This window comes from Felis catus, chromosome B2 (assembly GCF_018350175.1).
Source record: "Felis catus isolate Fca126 chromosome B2, F.catus_Fca126_mat1.0, whole genome shotgun sequence".
In the NCBI taxonomy this organism is placed as follows: Eukaryota; Metazoa; Chordata; class Mammalia; order Carnivora; family Felidae; genus Felis; species Felis catus.
The window spans coordinates 123,194,488-123,212,136 of record NC_058372.1 but is presented as its reverse complement, the minus strand read 5'-3'; the positions used below and the strand labels follow the sequence as shown (position 1 = coordinate 123,212,136).

Here is a 17,649-nt window from a genome sequence, read left to right as displayed (position 1 = left end):
CAGGAGAGTGACATGATTTGATGCAACCAATAAGTGCCAATTGACTGAATCTGGATGACTGTGTGATGGTGAATAAGGGGCACCTTTACTTTATTTATTTATTTTTAAAAATTTTTTTTTTCAACGTTTATTTATTTTTGGGACAGAGAGAGACAGAGCATGAACGGGCAAGGGGCAGAGAGAGAGGGAGACACAGAATCGGAAACAGGCTCCAGGCTCTGAGCCATCAGCCCAGAGCCCGACGCGGGGCTCGAACTCACGGACTGCGAGATCGTGACCTGGCTGAAGTCGGATGCTTAACCGACTGCGCCACCCAGGCGCCCAGGGGCACCTTTACTTTAAAAGAGAGAGCATGGAAGGAGAAAGTGAGTTGTTTGGGTTTTAGAGGGGAGAGGCTGCTTTTATTTTTTATTTTGTATTTGTTTTCGTTTTGCTAGGATTTTGGAGTAAAGCATGAGTTTAGTCTGGGGAATACTAATTTTAAGATACCTGTACATATGGAGATGCCAAGGTGGTGGTTGGAAGTATATGTTGAAGAATTGGGGGAAAGGCTAGAACTCAAGAATTAACCATTCTCACAAATTAGAATGAGAGGAAGAATTGGCTGAGGAGGTGTGTGGACTGCAAAGGGAAACCAAGGATAGAATCTTGGGAAATGCGGGCACTTAGAGCAGAGGGGGACACCTGGGTGGCAAGAGTCAGTTAAGCATCTGACTCTTGGTTTCAGTTCAGGTTATGATCTCACGGTCCGTGGGTTCGAGCCACACACAGGGCTCCGCACTGGCAGCACGGAGCCTGCTTGGGATTCTCTCTCTCCCTCTCTCTCTCTGCCCTTCCCTCGTTCATACTCTTTCTCTCTCTCCCTCTTTTCGAAAATAAGTAAACTTAAAAGAAATAGAGAGCAGAGGAACAATGTTGAGAGACAGGAGGCAACAGAGAAATTTTAACTATAACTTTGACCAAGCTCCATATAATCTCTAGCAAAGGAATAAAAAACCCAAAATGAGACATTTCTGGAGATAAAGCAACTAAAATGAAGAATCAAGGTCAAGGAACTAATATGAAGAATCCAGTAGAGGCAGTACTATCTTCTGTGTTGGCACAATCAGGTCCCATTGAAAGGGGACAAGTTAAGGCCATGAGGGGAGTGTGATCAAAAAGAAAATTAGGGTCCATTTATCCTCCAAAAATACTCGAGCAAATGCACAAGAATGTAGCAACAAGATGTTCATTTACCATAGCAAATCTTTTTTTTAATTTTTTTTTAACGGTTATTTATTTTTGAGACAGAGAGAGACAGAGCATGAACGGGGGAGGGTCAGAGAGAGGGAGACACAGAATCGGAAACAGGCTCCAGGCTCTGAGCCGTCAGCCCAGAGCCCGACACGGGGCTCGAACTCACGGAGTGCGAGATCGTGACCTGAGCCGAAGTCGGACGCTTAACCGACTGAGCCACCCAGGCGCCCCTGCCATAGCAAATTTTTTTAAATAATTTGAATCTCCAACAATAAGAGATTAATTAAATTAGTTGTATTACATCCATACAAGACAAAATTGGGCAGCCGTTAGAATAGACACATGTTCATGTTAAACAGGAAAATATTAAAAAGTGATGAAAAGCATCACATTTTTACAAATATACATGGACATCCTTATAAATTTATATTTATAAATACATATAAGCGCATAGTTTTTCTTTCTGCTTACATGCTTCTTCATTTTCATCATGGACATGTATTACTTGTGACACTTTAAAAAGAAAAGTGTGGAAATTTTATTATGAGCACATTTACTTTCTCTGTTATCAGCACCACCCTCAGGAACAGAGAGGCCTGTAGGCTATTGAATTTTAAAGACCAAAGCCTCATAGAAAAAGTAATTAGGATGGAATGATGAAAATTAAATTAATGGTATCTTTCTACTCATGTTACGAGTACAGGCACAGTATATAAGATCAGACAGGAACAGTCAAAAACGTATTTGTGTTTGAAATAAGGGAATAAAACCAGATGAATACTGCTGAAGGTGAGTAGTCCCCTGAGCTGTGGACTAGCCTAAAATTAGGCAATAGTAGAGTCTATGACCATAGAATTATGATAGCTCTTCAACTCAGTCACAAAAAAGAAGCATTTACAACCTTGTGAACCCTTATGCTTTAAATTATTTAAAACAACAACAACAACAACAAAGTAAGGGTGCCTGGGTGGCTCAGTCTGTTAAGCATGGGACTCTTGATCTCAGGGCCATGAGTTCAAGCCCTGTAATTGGGCTCCATGCTGGGCATAAAGCCTTAAAAAAAAAAAAAAAAAAAAAAAAAAAAAAACCCACAAGGATCAAAGTAAACTCTAGTTGTCAGTGGGATGAATTTTCTGAGTATTTTAATGCTCAGTATTTTAATAGAACGATGCTCACTTACAAAAGCCACGTTCGGTTTGTACAGAATCTGAAATAAGAATATACAACTGCATAAGCCAGTGTCCTGCCCTTCAAGAAGTCTGCCTGTTAAATACCACTTGAGGCTAGGTGGTAGATATGATAGAAACGAATTATTAAAGTTACAAAGTTTATGAGGATTTAGTAAAGACCCCACATATCTGATGGGGGTAGTTGGTAAACATAAATCTCTCTGCACTGAGTCTGTATTTCCAAAGGAGGTATAGAAGGCAGCGCCCAAGAATTAAACTTGGAGACGCCTTCTCTTCCCCCCCCCCCCCCCCCACATTTCAGAGAAGCCCAGAATTTCCCTCAGAATGCATAAACTCAGCATGTGGTTGACAGAGAAGGCTCTGGGGTTTCGTTCACACACTGCCCTCAATTCCAGAACTGCCCGAGCGGCCTTCACACCCATGGGAGACGGCCTACCCCCTGCCCACTAGAGTCCCGCTCAGCTCTGGGGTCTGAATTCTGGAAACGTCAGAGCCTCCCGCTGAGGGAGTGGGAAAGAACCAGAAGGAGCAGCCTCTACCGCCTGCCCTTCCCTCTGCTCCCTGGAGTCTGTGATCAGCTTCAAGGGAGGTGGGTGGCTGAGTGCAGGAAGAGGGGTGGAGGGAGGCAGCTCACAGCAATTATGTCTTCCGTGAACTGCCGCAGGCAAAGCCACTGACATTTGTATCCAAAAATGGCTCGTTCTGATCCCACGGGCTTCCCAGAGGAAAGCCTGTCACGTCTTCATCACCCTCCGCTAAGGGCAAGGATGGTTCCTAACAGGAGAGTGCGTGAGCAGTGACCGCGGCCTTGCATTCAGAAATGGAATGGGGTTAGTCACTAGGCCCGGGGCTGCCCACCCGTATCCTGCCGCCCCCCACCCACCTCCTCTGCCTGCCTATTTCCAGGCCACACCTGCTCCCAGGGCTGGCTTTGGGCCGACCACATCTTCTCCCAGTTGCCTGCCCCCTGGCTGGGGTGACGAGCGCCCTGTCCCTCCATGGCCTCCCTCTGCCCCACCCCGGGAGCTAGGCTGTGCACCTTTTCCTTGGTGGCTCCCCTCCAGCTAAATGCATCCAGAATGATCTCCCCACAAAGAGGTGGCTGGAATGGGAAAGGCTCACCTCCAAGGAGGCTTTCTAGGCAACTAGCCAGTAACACTGAACAACTTTCAGGCTTGCAGAAAATCATGGCTGCTTTAGGAAGATTCAAAAGAAATTTTTAAAAACATGCCTTCTGCAACCAAGGGACACAAAACTGGACCGAGAACACCCACTGCCCAGTGTGGTTTTCGTTTAAATTCCAGTGCCCTTGAGGCACGATGCTCATCCAACCACAGATTTTATGATGACAACATCTATGTAAATTCACACATTTGGCATCTGATAGAATGTTATATTCCATAGGCACGGGTGAGCATTCTTGGGAGTGTTTTTGGAAGCTGGGCTCCCTTGTGCGATTTGATTCTTGTTTTATTTTGTTTTTGTTCCTGCTTCAAAGCCAACTGAGATTTTATAGCTGATTTTTTCAGACATATCAGCCGTGACTCACAGCTATTTGATAAAGGATAAAATGCTTCTATTTCTCAAGCTTAGCTTTCAAAATTAAACATTCAAATGAAAAAATAACATTGCTTCAGTAGATGTCAGTGATTAAACTCACGAAAACAGTTCTTTTCAGAGAAGCTTCATAATGCATCTGGAGTATTTCTTCCCTTCATCCTAATCTGACCCAATTCTGAGCTTCTCTTTTAAGTGCATCTTGACTTCATCATTTCCAAAGTTGCCTCACAGAGATGAGCTTCTTTTCTGAACAGAAACCCCTGGGGAAACTTCTAGGGGTAGGGAAGGTTCCAGGGGACCTTTCGGTCTCTGAGGTCGGCTGAATGAGGCCTCCTTTCTTTTAGGGAATGACAGGCTTCTGCACACCCATCCCTAAACCTGTAAGCATACAGTGCCTGTGAGTACACAAGGCCACCCCTAGTTCCCTGAGGTGCCACGGCCTGCCCCCCTCTGTCCCCCACAGTGTCAGCGTCAGGGAGCCAACTAGTGTCCGAGATTTTTGTAAAAGCCTCGGGAAACCTGAGGAGATGGAAAGGCTGCTTGTCAGGATCTTCAGAAGATCTGATCCAATGAGACAACATGGACCTTTCGATTCCCTTAAGAAAAATTCTGTTTGAAAGAGAAGAAATACGTCTGAAGCCAATAGCTATCTGCTCAAGGACAAAAGACCTCTATAAATTTCCTCAGTCTTATCCGACTCCCTCAAGGGAGATGATTAGAAAAGGTCAAAGTGATTTTAATTGGTTTCTATAAGTCAAATAAATAAATTATCATTAAGCATCCACCATATTTGGGCATTGGGGATACAAGGACAAATGGCGTGTGCCCTGCCCTCAAGGAACTTACAAGGACTTCTCTGCATACCGTTCATTTAGAATGGGGTGTTTTATTCCCCAACAGAAAAAAATCACTGCTAAATGGATTTCATACTTCTCTGACCTTTTGCCAGTGACTCCCAAGTCTTCTTTTATTTTTTTTTTAATTTTTTCTAATGTTTATTTATTTTTGAGACAGAGGGAGACAGAACATGAGTTGGGGAGGGGCATAGAGAGAGGGAGACACAGAATCTGAAACAGGCTCCGGGCTCTGAGCTGTCAGCACAGAGCCCAATGCCGGGCTTGAACCCACAAACCGTGACATCATGACCCGAGCCAAAGCCGGATGCTTAACCGACTGAGCCACCCAGGCACCCCTCCCAAGTCTTCTTTTAAAATGTCAGCCCTAATAAGAGGAGGCCCCCTAGAGAGACTGGAGCAGCCAGAAATCTGAGAGACATCCCTGACGTTTCCTTCTCCCTCATCCCTCAGATCCAATCAGTCATCCTGACCTGGAAAGTCTACCTTCTTGATCTTTCACATCTTACACATTTCTGCATTTCCACTGCTGCTGTCTCAATTAGGGCTTCATCACGTCATGCCTGTAATATTTTAAACACATTCTGGCCCGTCACCCAGGCTTCAGTTCTATCTAGCACTTAACCATTCTCCATACTGTATCATCGCTGCCTTTTTATTTGTCAACCTTTCTGCTAGATTATAAACCCTTGAGGGCAGGCGCCGAGATTTCAATCTCTGTATCCTGGGCACCTAGCGTAGCAAAAGGCTAATAACAGGCATTATTAAATGCGTGCTCATTAAATATATGCAAGAACGGTAGGTCAAATATGTGTGTACCGAATGTCTCCACACGACACATTTTACAGTTTCTCCTTTTCAGTTTCCTCTCTGATGTCAATAAACACTTTGTGTTTGGGCAGCATATCTGCCTTTCGTTCACGCATTTCTTCTCCCCTAAAAAATTATTGTTTTAATCTGCTGTGGTCTGCCAAACCAGACCGTCAAAGTTATTCAGAATCGTATAAAGTAAGGTGAAAAGGCTCTGCCTGGGTCCCTCTTCAACAATTAAAGCAAATGAGCTTCCGTGCACTGATTTTGCAAGAGCTGTCTCAACACTTCGGGGAACTTTGTTCCATCGCTGTGTTCCAGATCGTAGGAGCTGTACATAAGCCTGAATTCCAAGTAACTAAGGTGCTGCTATATTCAAATATTTTGTAATCAGTGATTTTAATTTGTCCTTTGATTTCAACAGAATCTTTCAAGTTTGCTTCTGGAAATGTATAGAAACTCTTGGTTTTACTGCAAATTTTTAATGCTTATTTATTTTGAGAGAATGTGCACAAGCAGGGAAGGGACAGAGAGAGAGGGAAACAGAGAATCCCAAGCAGGCTCCACCCTGTCAGCACAGAGCCCCACGCGGGACTCAATCCCACAAACCGTCGTGAGCTCATGACCTGAGCTAAGATTAAGAGTTGACACTTCACCAACTGAGCCACCCAGGTGCCCTGTGATTTTACTACATCTTTTAAATGATAAATATGAATCTTTCCAGAAAATGTTATTAAAATTTATCTCACTGGAAAATATTTTATGTTGCTACCTTTATTTATACATTTTCTGTTTAATTTTTTACACACAGTTTAATGTGAAATGAGTTAGCAAAAAAAAATCCATGTTAAATAAATTTAGAGGATCCTCAAATGCATGGACATTGCATTATTCTGTTGAAAATCTCCACCTAATTCTATTCTTTTTTTTTTAATTTGTTTTTTTTTAATGTTTATTTATCTAGGGAGAACATGAGCAGGGGAGGGGCAGAGAGAGAGGGAGACACAGACTCTGAAGCAGGCTCCAGGCTCTGAGTTGTCAGCCCAGAGCCTAACATGGGGCTCAAACTCACAAACTGGGAGATCATGACCTGAGTGCAAGGCAGATGCTTAACCAACGGAGCCACCCAGGTGCCCCTCTATCTAATCCTATTCTTAATGTGTTTTTTGTCAATGGAGAGCTGAGCCACGCAACCCTGAAATACTTCTCAGAACACAGTACTGGTTTCTGCTTTTCCTTTATAAACTGTGGTTGGTTATATTTAGGAGTGGAGATTCTGAACACCCTTGGAAAAATAAGTTAAGCGTGGAAGTGAGGCCTGGTTATCCTCCATGTAACCATTTTAATTGCCTCAATTGAGAACACAAGCCCAGCCCACAGCACTTCCTTGGAAATTGCCGGCCACCTAGATCCTGCAAATGTAGGCCAGGCCAGCCAGGTACGTGTGCGTGGCCCCAGCCAGCTGGAACAGATGGACATCCAATACGAGACCAAACAATCCATAAGTTGGGCTAGGCCAATTATATTCTTCCTCTCAGAAATGGAGAGTCAGGGCTCTGAGGCAGAATTAATGGGTTACTGTTGAACACTTGACAAAAGGTCATATAGTCAGGATGAAAATGGCCTTGTTGGGCTATATGCGACCAGGAGAAGCTGATGTGGGGAGAGAGGAAGCAGAGAGAAGAACCATTTTGAAACCCTTGGGAGATGCACAAAGTGTGACTTCAACTCAGAGAAAAGCCAGCTGTATAATTCAGGACCCAGTGCAAAATGAAAATGTGGAGCCCTTTGTTCAAAAGCAAGGGGAAAATGCCATTAAAGGTACTAAAATATGAAGGCTTTTCCTTTAAAATATTTTATTATTTATAAAGTGTATACGGGCATATTATCTCAGGCTGCCTTAACAGAACTCTACAGACTGGGTTGCTTATGCAACAGAAATTTATTTTCTCACAGCTCTGGAGGCTAGAAGTCTTAAGTATGATCAAGGTGCTGTCAGGGTTTCTGATAAGATACCTCTTCCTGGCCGGCACACAGCTGCGTTCTTGCCATGTCTCACATAACCTTTCTTCTGCATGCACACACGCACACGCACACCCACCCACACACACGCACACCCACACACACACACACACAGAGTGAGAGAGATGTCTAGTGTCTTCTCATAAGGATACTAGTCCTACAGGATTAGAGCCCAGCCCTCATCACCCTACTTAACCTTAATTACCTCTTTAATGGCCCTGTCTCCAAACAGAGTCACATAGAAGGTTAGGACTTCAACATATGGATTTGGCAGGGGGATACAATTCAGTCCATAAGGAGGGGTAATTGTGATACATAGGTAACAGTATAAACTTACAAACTGAAGAAAATATCTTTGGTGTCATAATCTTTATAATATAATAAATAAGGCTTCATTAGTGTGATAGCTTGATTGATTGTAAGACTCTTCTGGCTCATTTCTGCAAATATATTTATTAAATCATCAACATTTTTACTTTTAGCAACTTCATTTTCTTTTTTTTTAATTTTTTTTAACGTTTATTTATTTTTGAGACAGAGAGAGACAGAGCATGAACAGGGGAGGAGCAGAGAGAGAGGGAGACACAGAATCTGAAACAGGCTCCAGGCTCTGAGCGGTCAGCACAGAGCCCGACGCAGGGCTGGAACTCACGGACCTCGAGATCATGACCTGAGCCGAAGTCGGCCGCTTAACCGACTGAGCCACCCAGGCGCCCTGCAACTTCATTTTCAATCTATGTTATTGAAAGCAATGCGAGTTGCTCTTGGAAAATTCAAGATTGCAAACAATTTTTGATGATTTTTAATATTTAGGAGGATCTGTCTGCTGATGCCACAGTTACTGAAGCTGTTAAGAGTATCTTATAGGTGGGGTGCCTGGGTGCCTCAGTTAAACATTCGACTCTTGATTTCTGCTCAGGTCATGATTTCATAGTCTTGGGATTGAGCCCCCTGTCAGGCTCTTTGCTGAGCCTGGAGCCTGCTTGAAGTTCTCTCTCTCTCTCTCTCTCTCTCTCTCTCAGCCTCTCCCCCACTCTCACTCTCTCTCTTTCTCTCTCAAAATAAATAAATAAACTTTACATAAAAAAGTATTTTATAGGCTATGAAAACATTGGGATAAATTTCCAATTAATTATATTAAAATATAAATATTAGAAATATATATACAAATATTAGTACATCTAAAGCTGATGATTCTTGCAGAACAATTTTTTTTGAAAAAACTTGTCTTCATACAGATCATTTTCATGTCAGTCTAAATTTAATTTTAAATGTAAATTTATACCATGGCATTTTAACATTTCCTCTTACATTTCCTGTAATTTGTGGAGGTTATACAAGAAATGGACTTCATGATTTATATATAATTCAAATACTTGTTTATGCATTCTATCACTGTATATTCAATTACAAAGGAAAACTAATTTCAAAATTATCTTCATTAAAACGGTTTCATCTGATGCTTCATAGGAAAATAGCGTTCTATTTCATGAAGTGTGATCGTTACATTTAATTTCTGTTTCTAAGTTTATGGATATTTGTTTTACGGTGCTGCAGCAGTTAGCAAAAACAGAGGTTTTAAACTATGAAGAATTCTAATTCCTCCTTAACAGGTTTTGTTGAAATGCCCATGTGTACGTTTTCATTCTGTAATAATTTTGCTGACAAAGTTTTGCCACCTGAGCTCTAAGAGTTCCTGGCCAAAGAGTTAAGATCTGTGCCAGTGCCCCAGGGACGGGCTCCAGAGACACACTGGCAAACTGGCCTCCTGCCATGGATCCTGACACTGGGGTCCCTCCTCTCTCCAGGGCTGTGACTACTGCTGCCACTGCTGCTGCTGCTGTGGCTGCCCTCACCATCACCGTCATCACCACCACACCCAGCCCAACTCAGGTCCCGGGTATGGCGTGTAGAGCGCGCTAACGGCGCTCCGCCCACTGCTCACCAACTACAGGTCAACGTGAAAGCATGCTTTTTCACATATCTCCTCTGCGCAGGTGCATGTTCCATTGTCCATTCAAACTTAAGTTACAGAATACAAGCTCCTCACCGGCCAGTTCTGGCACAATCCCAGGAATTCAAGGGGTGCCTGCATCTTGGCCTGGGATGCCCTTAAGATGGCCGGTTGTATTTTTGCAAAAACAAAACAAAACAAAAACCTCTGCTGGATGGACACTGCCGGATACCCAGTCACTGCCCATCCTTTACTAAAAGAAAAATCGTTCTTTTCAGGGACACCATGTGCCACCTTCCCAAAATTCCTTACATCTAAAGGGAAGTACGGAATTCAGAGCCGATGAAAAATAATCGAAAAGTCTGCCAGAGATTTCTGGGAAATGGTTGCTTTCCTGATACACGTAGGCTTCATTCTGTCCCCTTCTTCTTCCTGCCAGGAATGCAGGCATGAGGCTGGAAGTAGAAGAGGTATCTGGCCATCCTGAAGCAACAAGCAAGAAGACAGAGTAGGAACACGGATCACTCAGAACATCAGGAAGCAGCTACACCAATCCCACACTGCCCATCTCTAAACTTCCTGTTAATTAGAAACACAAACTCTTCTCCTTAGTACCGAGTCCGGCTTCTAACACATGCAGCCAAATGCAATCTTAATCAAGACCCTTTTACTGCCCTTAGCTCGAGTCCGTTTTCGTTTCTTGGAATCCGCTGTTTGTGCTCCACGCATGTGCTGTGGGATCCCTTTCCTGTACAAGACTTCTCTCAATGGGACTTTCACGCCTACCAACCAGCTCTTTAGAGGGCTGCCCTCAGATTTCCCAGCGTGTTGGGCTTAAGAGCCATAATTTCATAAGAATGTGCACCCCCTGGGTGCTCTTTGTAACCCTTGCCCTAATCAGGATGGTTTTACTGCAGGATTGAGTAAGGGTTATTCCCTGCGGGACTTTGATATGACACACGTGCCAATCCCCATCCCCCACCGGTTTCGTGTCCTAACAAACTACTTTCACATGGGGTCCCTCCTCTCTCCAGCGCTGGGAAATCTCAGGGTCCACTTCTGGGAAATCCAACCTAAGATGCAATGCACAGATCCCTGAATAGAATAGGTACCACCAGGTGCTATAAACTGAATGCTTGTGTCCCTTAAAACTCCTTTGTTAATACCCCCCCCCCATTTTTATGCATGCACCAACGAAAGGCCATGTGAGGACATAATCAGGAAGAGGGACCCTCACTAAGAACCTGGGCTTGCTGGCACTCTGATCTCAGACTTACAGCCTCCAGAAGCATGAGAAATAAATGCGCATTAAGGCACTCAGACTATGATAATTTGATATAGCAGCCCAAACTGACTAAGATATTAGGGATTTAAAAGTAAAAGCCAATCAGTTTTGACACTGGTTGTATGATAGTTCAAATACAGTGTGATACTTCAAATAAAAATACACTTATTAGTTTAAACGTCACACAAATATAATCACCATAAGAAGAGAATGCCACTATCTCGATAGCAAAAAGATGAACAAAATATGAAATATATATGTCGGCCAAAGTGTTGATTTAGGGCTGTCTTTCACATCTCGCAACATCAGTAGGAGGAACGCTCCAGTATGGCACTGGCTTCAGGGGGACCACAGTTTGTCACCTTCAACCCCCTCATCACCTCCCAGCACTGTACTTTCCTAATCCTCAAGTCGTAATTAGCTTGCTGCTCTTTTCTGTTGGCCATTTAAGACATGCATTTGAGAGTTTTGTTTTGTGTGTGAAAGAAAATTTAACAGCTTTATTCACAGCATGATTGTCTTTTATCGCAGTGCTATGAGGCATATCTCCTTGATGTCAGCCGGGTTGGGAATTATTTTTAAACGACTAAATCAATACTTTCATTGAGGAAATTGAACCGTGCTGGCTTGTAAGCTCAAGATGAAAAGCTGAATCCCTTTCCAGTAGCTCACTTCTGAGGGCTGAAATTAGGACAGATGGCTGGCTCAGTGTCCCTTGATATGATTTGATTACCTGTCACTGCCAGATGCCCAGTCTGAGGTACGTGAAGAGAAGCACAGACAGACAGCTACAGTTCCACCGTTTAGGAAGCAGAGGTACCGCTTCAATTCAAAGACTGAAAAGCAAAATATGCCTTCAGGTTTTAAGGAAATACAATTTTTTGAAAATGGGAAACGTCCTCCTATCTTAAGAGGTCTGTCTCAACATATTCCCTCTTGACCATTGGTTTTAACTGAATCTCTGTCATTCTAGAGTTCTACCAACCTAAATTTACAAAATGTCCCCATAAAAAGCACCATTAATTTCATAAACAAATAGAAGCATAGGGCTGGAAGGAAACGTCTGGATCATTCAGTGCTGAGTTCAACCCTTTTTGTTTTTTAGGAGGCCAGTGACCTCCTGGAGTTCTGGTATTACATAGTCACGAACTTCAACCCAGCAAGATGATGTGTGCGTGTTAGCTTTTGGCAGAATAAATCAAGAACCTCCAACTTCCTTAAGTAAAGGAGAAGGTATATGGTTGAAAAAACTCTGGAGGTTCTCACAAAATCCAGGGGCGGAGAGTATAAATAAGACTCATTGGAAACATGAGAAACTCAAAAGCCCCCAGGATCCCACCCTATGCCTTCTACTTCTCAGAAACCACAAGGTTTCCTGGATATCTGTTGTTCATCTGGCATGTGACTCAACACACTTCAGATCACATACCCACCACTGACTGACTCAGTGTCCCAAGTCCCGACAGGAAAATCTAATTGGCCCTACTCACAGTCGTGACAGCCTGGCCATTTGGGAGTGTACTGAGGGACCTCTGACCGGGGGGCCAATTCTAGTGCAGTCACCTGATGCTTGAAAGTGGGGAGGCTGGGTTGGTTGTTCAGCTACAGAAGAATCCCAAGGCAGAAAACAGTTGGAATCAGGACACCTGGGTGACTCAGTCAGTTAAGCATCTGACTCTTGATCTCAGCCCAGGTTTTAATCTCAGGGTTGTGAATTCCAGCCCTGCATTGGGCTCCATTCTGGATGTGGAGGAAAGAGAAAAGAAGAAAGAAAGAAAGAAAGAAAGAAAGAAAGAAAGAAAGAAAGAAAGAAAGAAAGGAAGGAAGGAAGGAAGGAAGGAAGGAAGGAAGGAAGGAAGGGAAAAAAAGAAAGAAAGGAAGAAAGAAGAAAGAAAGAAAACAATTGGTATCTCTAATAACATGACATGATTTGTTCTCCTGGAAAGTACTGTAAAATTCAAAGAAATTATATAATGCTTAAGTAGAGTTTATGGAACACAAGTGTAGTCCATATGGTTTATCTTTATTACTGCAATATATCACATCTATATATTTTAAAATAGGAAAATTATCAGTAGGTATCAATAGAGATTTGGTAAAATTTGATAACCATCCATAATATTTAAACTTAAAAAAATTGTTAAAATATCATTAAAAAGGCAAATGAGGGGTGCCTGGCGAGTTCAGTCAGTTAAGCGTTTGACTCTTGATTTTGGCTCAGGTCAGGATCTTACAGTCGTGAGATTAAGCCCCACATCAGGTTCTGTGCTGAGTGTAAGGCCTGCTTAAGATTCTCTTTCTCCCTCTGCCCCTCTCTCACTTGCACTCTCTTTCTCTCAAAAAGAAACAAACAAATAAAAACAAGCAAATGACAAACCAATAATAATATGTAATAGAAAAGAGGTTAATATCTTTAGAATAGAAAGAGATCTTATAAGAATTATTTTTAATTAGCTGCTCAGTAAGAAGAAATGAACAAAGAATGTGAAAAGGCAATTCATACACACAAAATACTCAGCCTCATGAAAGATTAAAATACAAAATAAAACAGTGCTAGAGTACTATTTTTACTCATCAAGTAGGCAAAGATTGAAATAGTGTTTACACCTAAGGTTGTTTAGGGGTTGGTAAAATATACAGTCTCATGCAATGTTTTTGGAAGCATATATTGGTAAAACTTTCTGGATAACCTTCTGGAATTATTCATCAAAAGCCTTAAAACTGATTAGGTAATTTTAGTAGAAATTTCAGATGTACTCAATATTTATGTTAGTAGATGCTTAACATTACACCATTTAAAATACAGGAAAACTATAAACATTAAAAATGTATAACAATTGGGAATTTTAACAATTTATGATGCTATAAAAATAGAGATGACATGAGAAGATAGAAAAGAATATCCACAAAATTGTTTATAGGCTTACTTCTAGGTGGAATTTTTTTTTTTAGCTGTGATTTGTATTTTTGTCTTTATACCTTTTTATATTTTCCAAAACTTTTAAACATATAATAATTTTGCTATCAAAAAGAGGAAAAAAGGTAAGCATTCACAAAAATGCAAAAGGAAAATAAAATTTGGAAATAGAAAAAATGGGGAAATATTGGAGCCATTGTCTTTAAAATCAATACCAAAAACAATAAAATTAAATTTAAAAATGAAATATTTTTAAAAAATAAAATAAGTACCAATAAAAAAATGTCAGATGTAAAACTATTATTTAATATTTTTCTATCCCATCAATCCAAGAAATAAAAAAGAATAGGATAGAGGTTAATCCTTGGAAAACAGGTTAGAAAAACTAGCCAGATACAGTAAGATAGCCTTCTTTAAAATAGCAATCACGGGGGGTGCCTGGGTGGCGCAGTCGGTTAAGCGTCCGACTTCAGCCAGGTCAGGATCTCGCGGTCCGTGAGTTCGAGCCCCACGTCAGGCTCTGGGCTGATGGCTCAGAGCCTGGAGCCTGTTTCCGATTCTGTGTCTCCCTCTCTCTCTGCCCCTCCCCCGTTCATGCTCTGTCTCTCTCTGTCCCAAAAATAAATAAACGTTGAAAAAAAAATTAAAAAAAAAAATAGCAATCACGGGTCAGAAAACGTTAAGTAGCAAAGAGGACAATATACAAACTTGTGATTCCCAAAGGATATTCATGTCTAATTTACCTTCTAAAATATTGTTATGAGGATTCATGTAAGGAAAATAATAAATAAGTAAAATAATAGATTTGAAACCCTTCTTATATTTTAAAAAATGGTGTGATGGTAGTAATAATAATTCTATGGATGTGTTGTTTTAAACAAAAAATATATATAAAATTATGTGATCCCTTCCAAGCAATAGTCACTATTCTCCCACTTGCCAAAAAATAGATTTTATATTAATGTGTACCCATTGCTGATATCCAGGAGAACAGAGAGGTAAAATGAGTGGCTTAGAGCAGAAAAATGGTTTCTATCCCCTGGCTCTCACCACCCTGCACCCTCCTGGGCTTGGCACTTAGAGAAGTCAAAACATAGAGGACATTGGGGTGTGCAGTTCTAGAGGGAAGACGTCAGCACTGCACAGAAAATCCACTAGGAGTGTATGTGATTTGATTGTCTTCCAGATGCTACACATACAATACCCAAGGTTATTTCCAGCCCACCCCCCACCAGAACAGGTGAGGGAGTGGTCTTCTTTTCTAGAGGCAGCAGAGGTCAGAGGGGCTAGAAGGCATGACAGGGAGGAGGCAGAGGGTGCAGGTAGAGATGAGAGTGTCTACATAGAAAGTGGTATCCAAGAGGGTAATGTGGGTCCTTGGTCTAAGGGCCAAGACTGAAGGACCATCCCTCATTTAGGAGCTGAAAGATGGGTTAGACAGTGTATAGGAGCCACCCCTAACCACCCCCCTTGCCCACCCCAAGGTCCTCCTCGGGTTCTGAATTGGTTGGAAGACAAAAACTCAAACCTGAAGTCAAGAACTGTTTTGAGCCTGAACTAACACACACCAAATAAAAAGCAATTTTAAAACAGAGAATTATTAATAAATTAATAAAACAGTATCTGAGTACCTATTCCCAAATGTCTTTTACTTATCTAATACTCTCTTCTGCTTCTCCATCAACATCTGGTTCAAAACTCAATTTCCTTCATGCTTCCTTAGATCTATGTAGTAAAAAACCAAACTACTAAGTTCAAACCCCAGCCCCATCACCAACTGTATGATATCCAAGACTGTTTAACTTCTTTGTGACTCATTTTCTTCAAAATAAGGAGTAAAACATTTATTTATAGGGTGGCCAGAAAAGTGAGTAAGATAGGGCAAGGAAATCACTTGGAGAGTGCTCAACACATAATGATTGCACCATAAATGGTGGGTTGTTTTTTTTTTTTCAGTGAAATAATGTTTTGTTTTTTTTGTTTTTTTGTTTTTTTGTTTGTTTTTTTTTTTAATTTTTTTTTCAACGTTTATTTGTTTTTGGGACAGAGAGAGACAGAGCATGAACGGGCGAGGGGCAGAGAGAGAGGGAGACACAGAATCGGAAACAGGCTCCAGGCTCTGAGCCATCAGCCCAGAGCCCGACGCGGGGCTCGAACTCCCGGACCGCGAGATCGTGACCTGGCTGAAGTCGGATGCTTAACCGACTGCGCCACCCAGGCGCCCCTAATGTTTTGTTTTTAACATTATACTTTGCAAGCTCCATAACATCACTAACAGTTATAAAGTACATGGAATGAGCTAGAGAAACTTTCACTCACTAGGATTCCTCTGCAGACGTGCTCTATTTTTATTTGAAAATACTGAAATATTTTGATAAACTGCTTGGAGTTGAGGGTTAGCCCCCCAAGACCATGCTTCAGTTGAGAAATATCCTAAATGGAGGCTCAAGAGGCAAGTTGAGCAGTTTGTTTAGATTCTGAGGAAGAAGGACGAGAAAAGGAGAAAAGCAAAATGAGAGGCTGAGAGAGGGAATAAAGAAAGCGAGAGAGAAACTCCAGAATTTCATGCCCAGGTTAACTAATCAGGCAGACAACACAAGGAGAGGGTGTCCATGGCTATGTTGTCTAGTCTAGGAGAAAATCATCTCCTCTGGGGATTTTAGGGAGGATTTTTACATAGTTTTGTGCAGTTCACTCATTTTCCAGAGGGACAAATGCCAGAGGTGAATGCACAATTTCTTGTAGTCTAGAAGCTGGCCAATCAACCCGGTCACGTGCCCAGAAAAACTGATGAGGCAACATGAGCTGTGAAGCACTGGAATGAGAAGGGGACTGGCTTAAAATGCCCACTTCCAAACAGAGATGGCCAATATATGTTGACTCAGCACTTCCCCTGACATTTTTGTTTTCAGCCTCCCAGAGAGCCCTGTCTCTTTAGAGAAATTAAGACAACTTGACGTGTCCACATACTCCACCGTTCTGGGGTACAACTGGCTTGCGCCTGTGCCCCCCCCCCCAGCTCAGTTTCTCTACCTCAGAATACTTACTTGATTTCAGAGCACAGGCTCGGAATCTGGCAGTTCCCCTTCTCTTGCCACAGCAGTAGGGCCAGTTGGGAAAAATGAGCCCCTGTTTATCAGTTTATATTTAACAATTTATACAGGCTCAACTAGCCTAGCGATGGCCATTTGACTATATTAATCAGATTCCATCAAGGCAAAAACTTTGAGACTCGTGGGACAGATATTAAGTAGACCATCTGCAGGTAAAATTAAGATCTGCTCCAACGGAGTCACAAATCAGAGACTGCGAACCGGAAGAGCCTGGAAGCCCGGAGTCTATCTTACTCTACACTGGCTGCTCTGTAATCAACATGCCTACTTCACTCCCCCTGGTCACTTCCCAGGCGCGGGCACTGTGAACTGGGGTGACTCGGTTCAAAAAGTTACTTACCTTTTCTGAGGAGTAAAATTAAGTACAACGGCAATGAAGATTACTGGAAATTGCTTTCACCTCAAAAAGAAAAAAATCTCTCCCCACCCTCTCCAGAACCAACACAGGCACAGTTCCATGCAGCCAAATTCCTGAGCCCTCATTTAAGATCCTATCGGTGATCCACACCTGTGGTTAGGTGATTAGCCTCGGTGCTTTTACACTCCAGCCAGATGCACTGGAAAGACACGAACTGGAGTTTGAGTAAAGGCAGGAAAAGAAGAACACCGCGGAACACGTGAAAAGGCACCCCAAGTTGGCGGAAGTTCTCTAAAGGCCTGGCGTCTCTGTCTACACACTTTTGACCCTCGTTCCCAGGATCTGAAGAT

The 17,649-nt window shown here is 42.2% G+C and overlaps 1 long non-coding RNA gene across 2 annotated transcripts; it reads right to left on the bottom strand.

Annotated features, from left to right (window-relative positions):
- Positions 1–8,655: 8,655 nt before the first annotated feature.
- On the bottom strand, positions 8,656–17,429 carry LOC109500221. 2 transcript variants are annotated; one of them, XR_002157867.3, is made up of 3 exons: positions 17,282–17,429; positions 11,645–11,747; positions 8,656–10,109 (listed from the first exon to the last, which is right to left on the bottom strand). It is a non-coding gene; the product is annotated as an uncharacterized LOC109500221 (long non-coding RNA). The 2 variants fall into 2 exon arrangements; XR_002157868.3 differs by lacking the exon at positions 17,282–17,429 and adding an exon at positions 16,876–17,271.
- Positions 17,430–17,649: the final 220 nt, after the last annotated feature.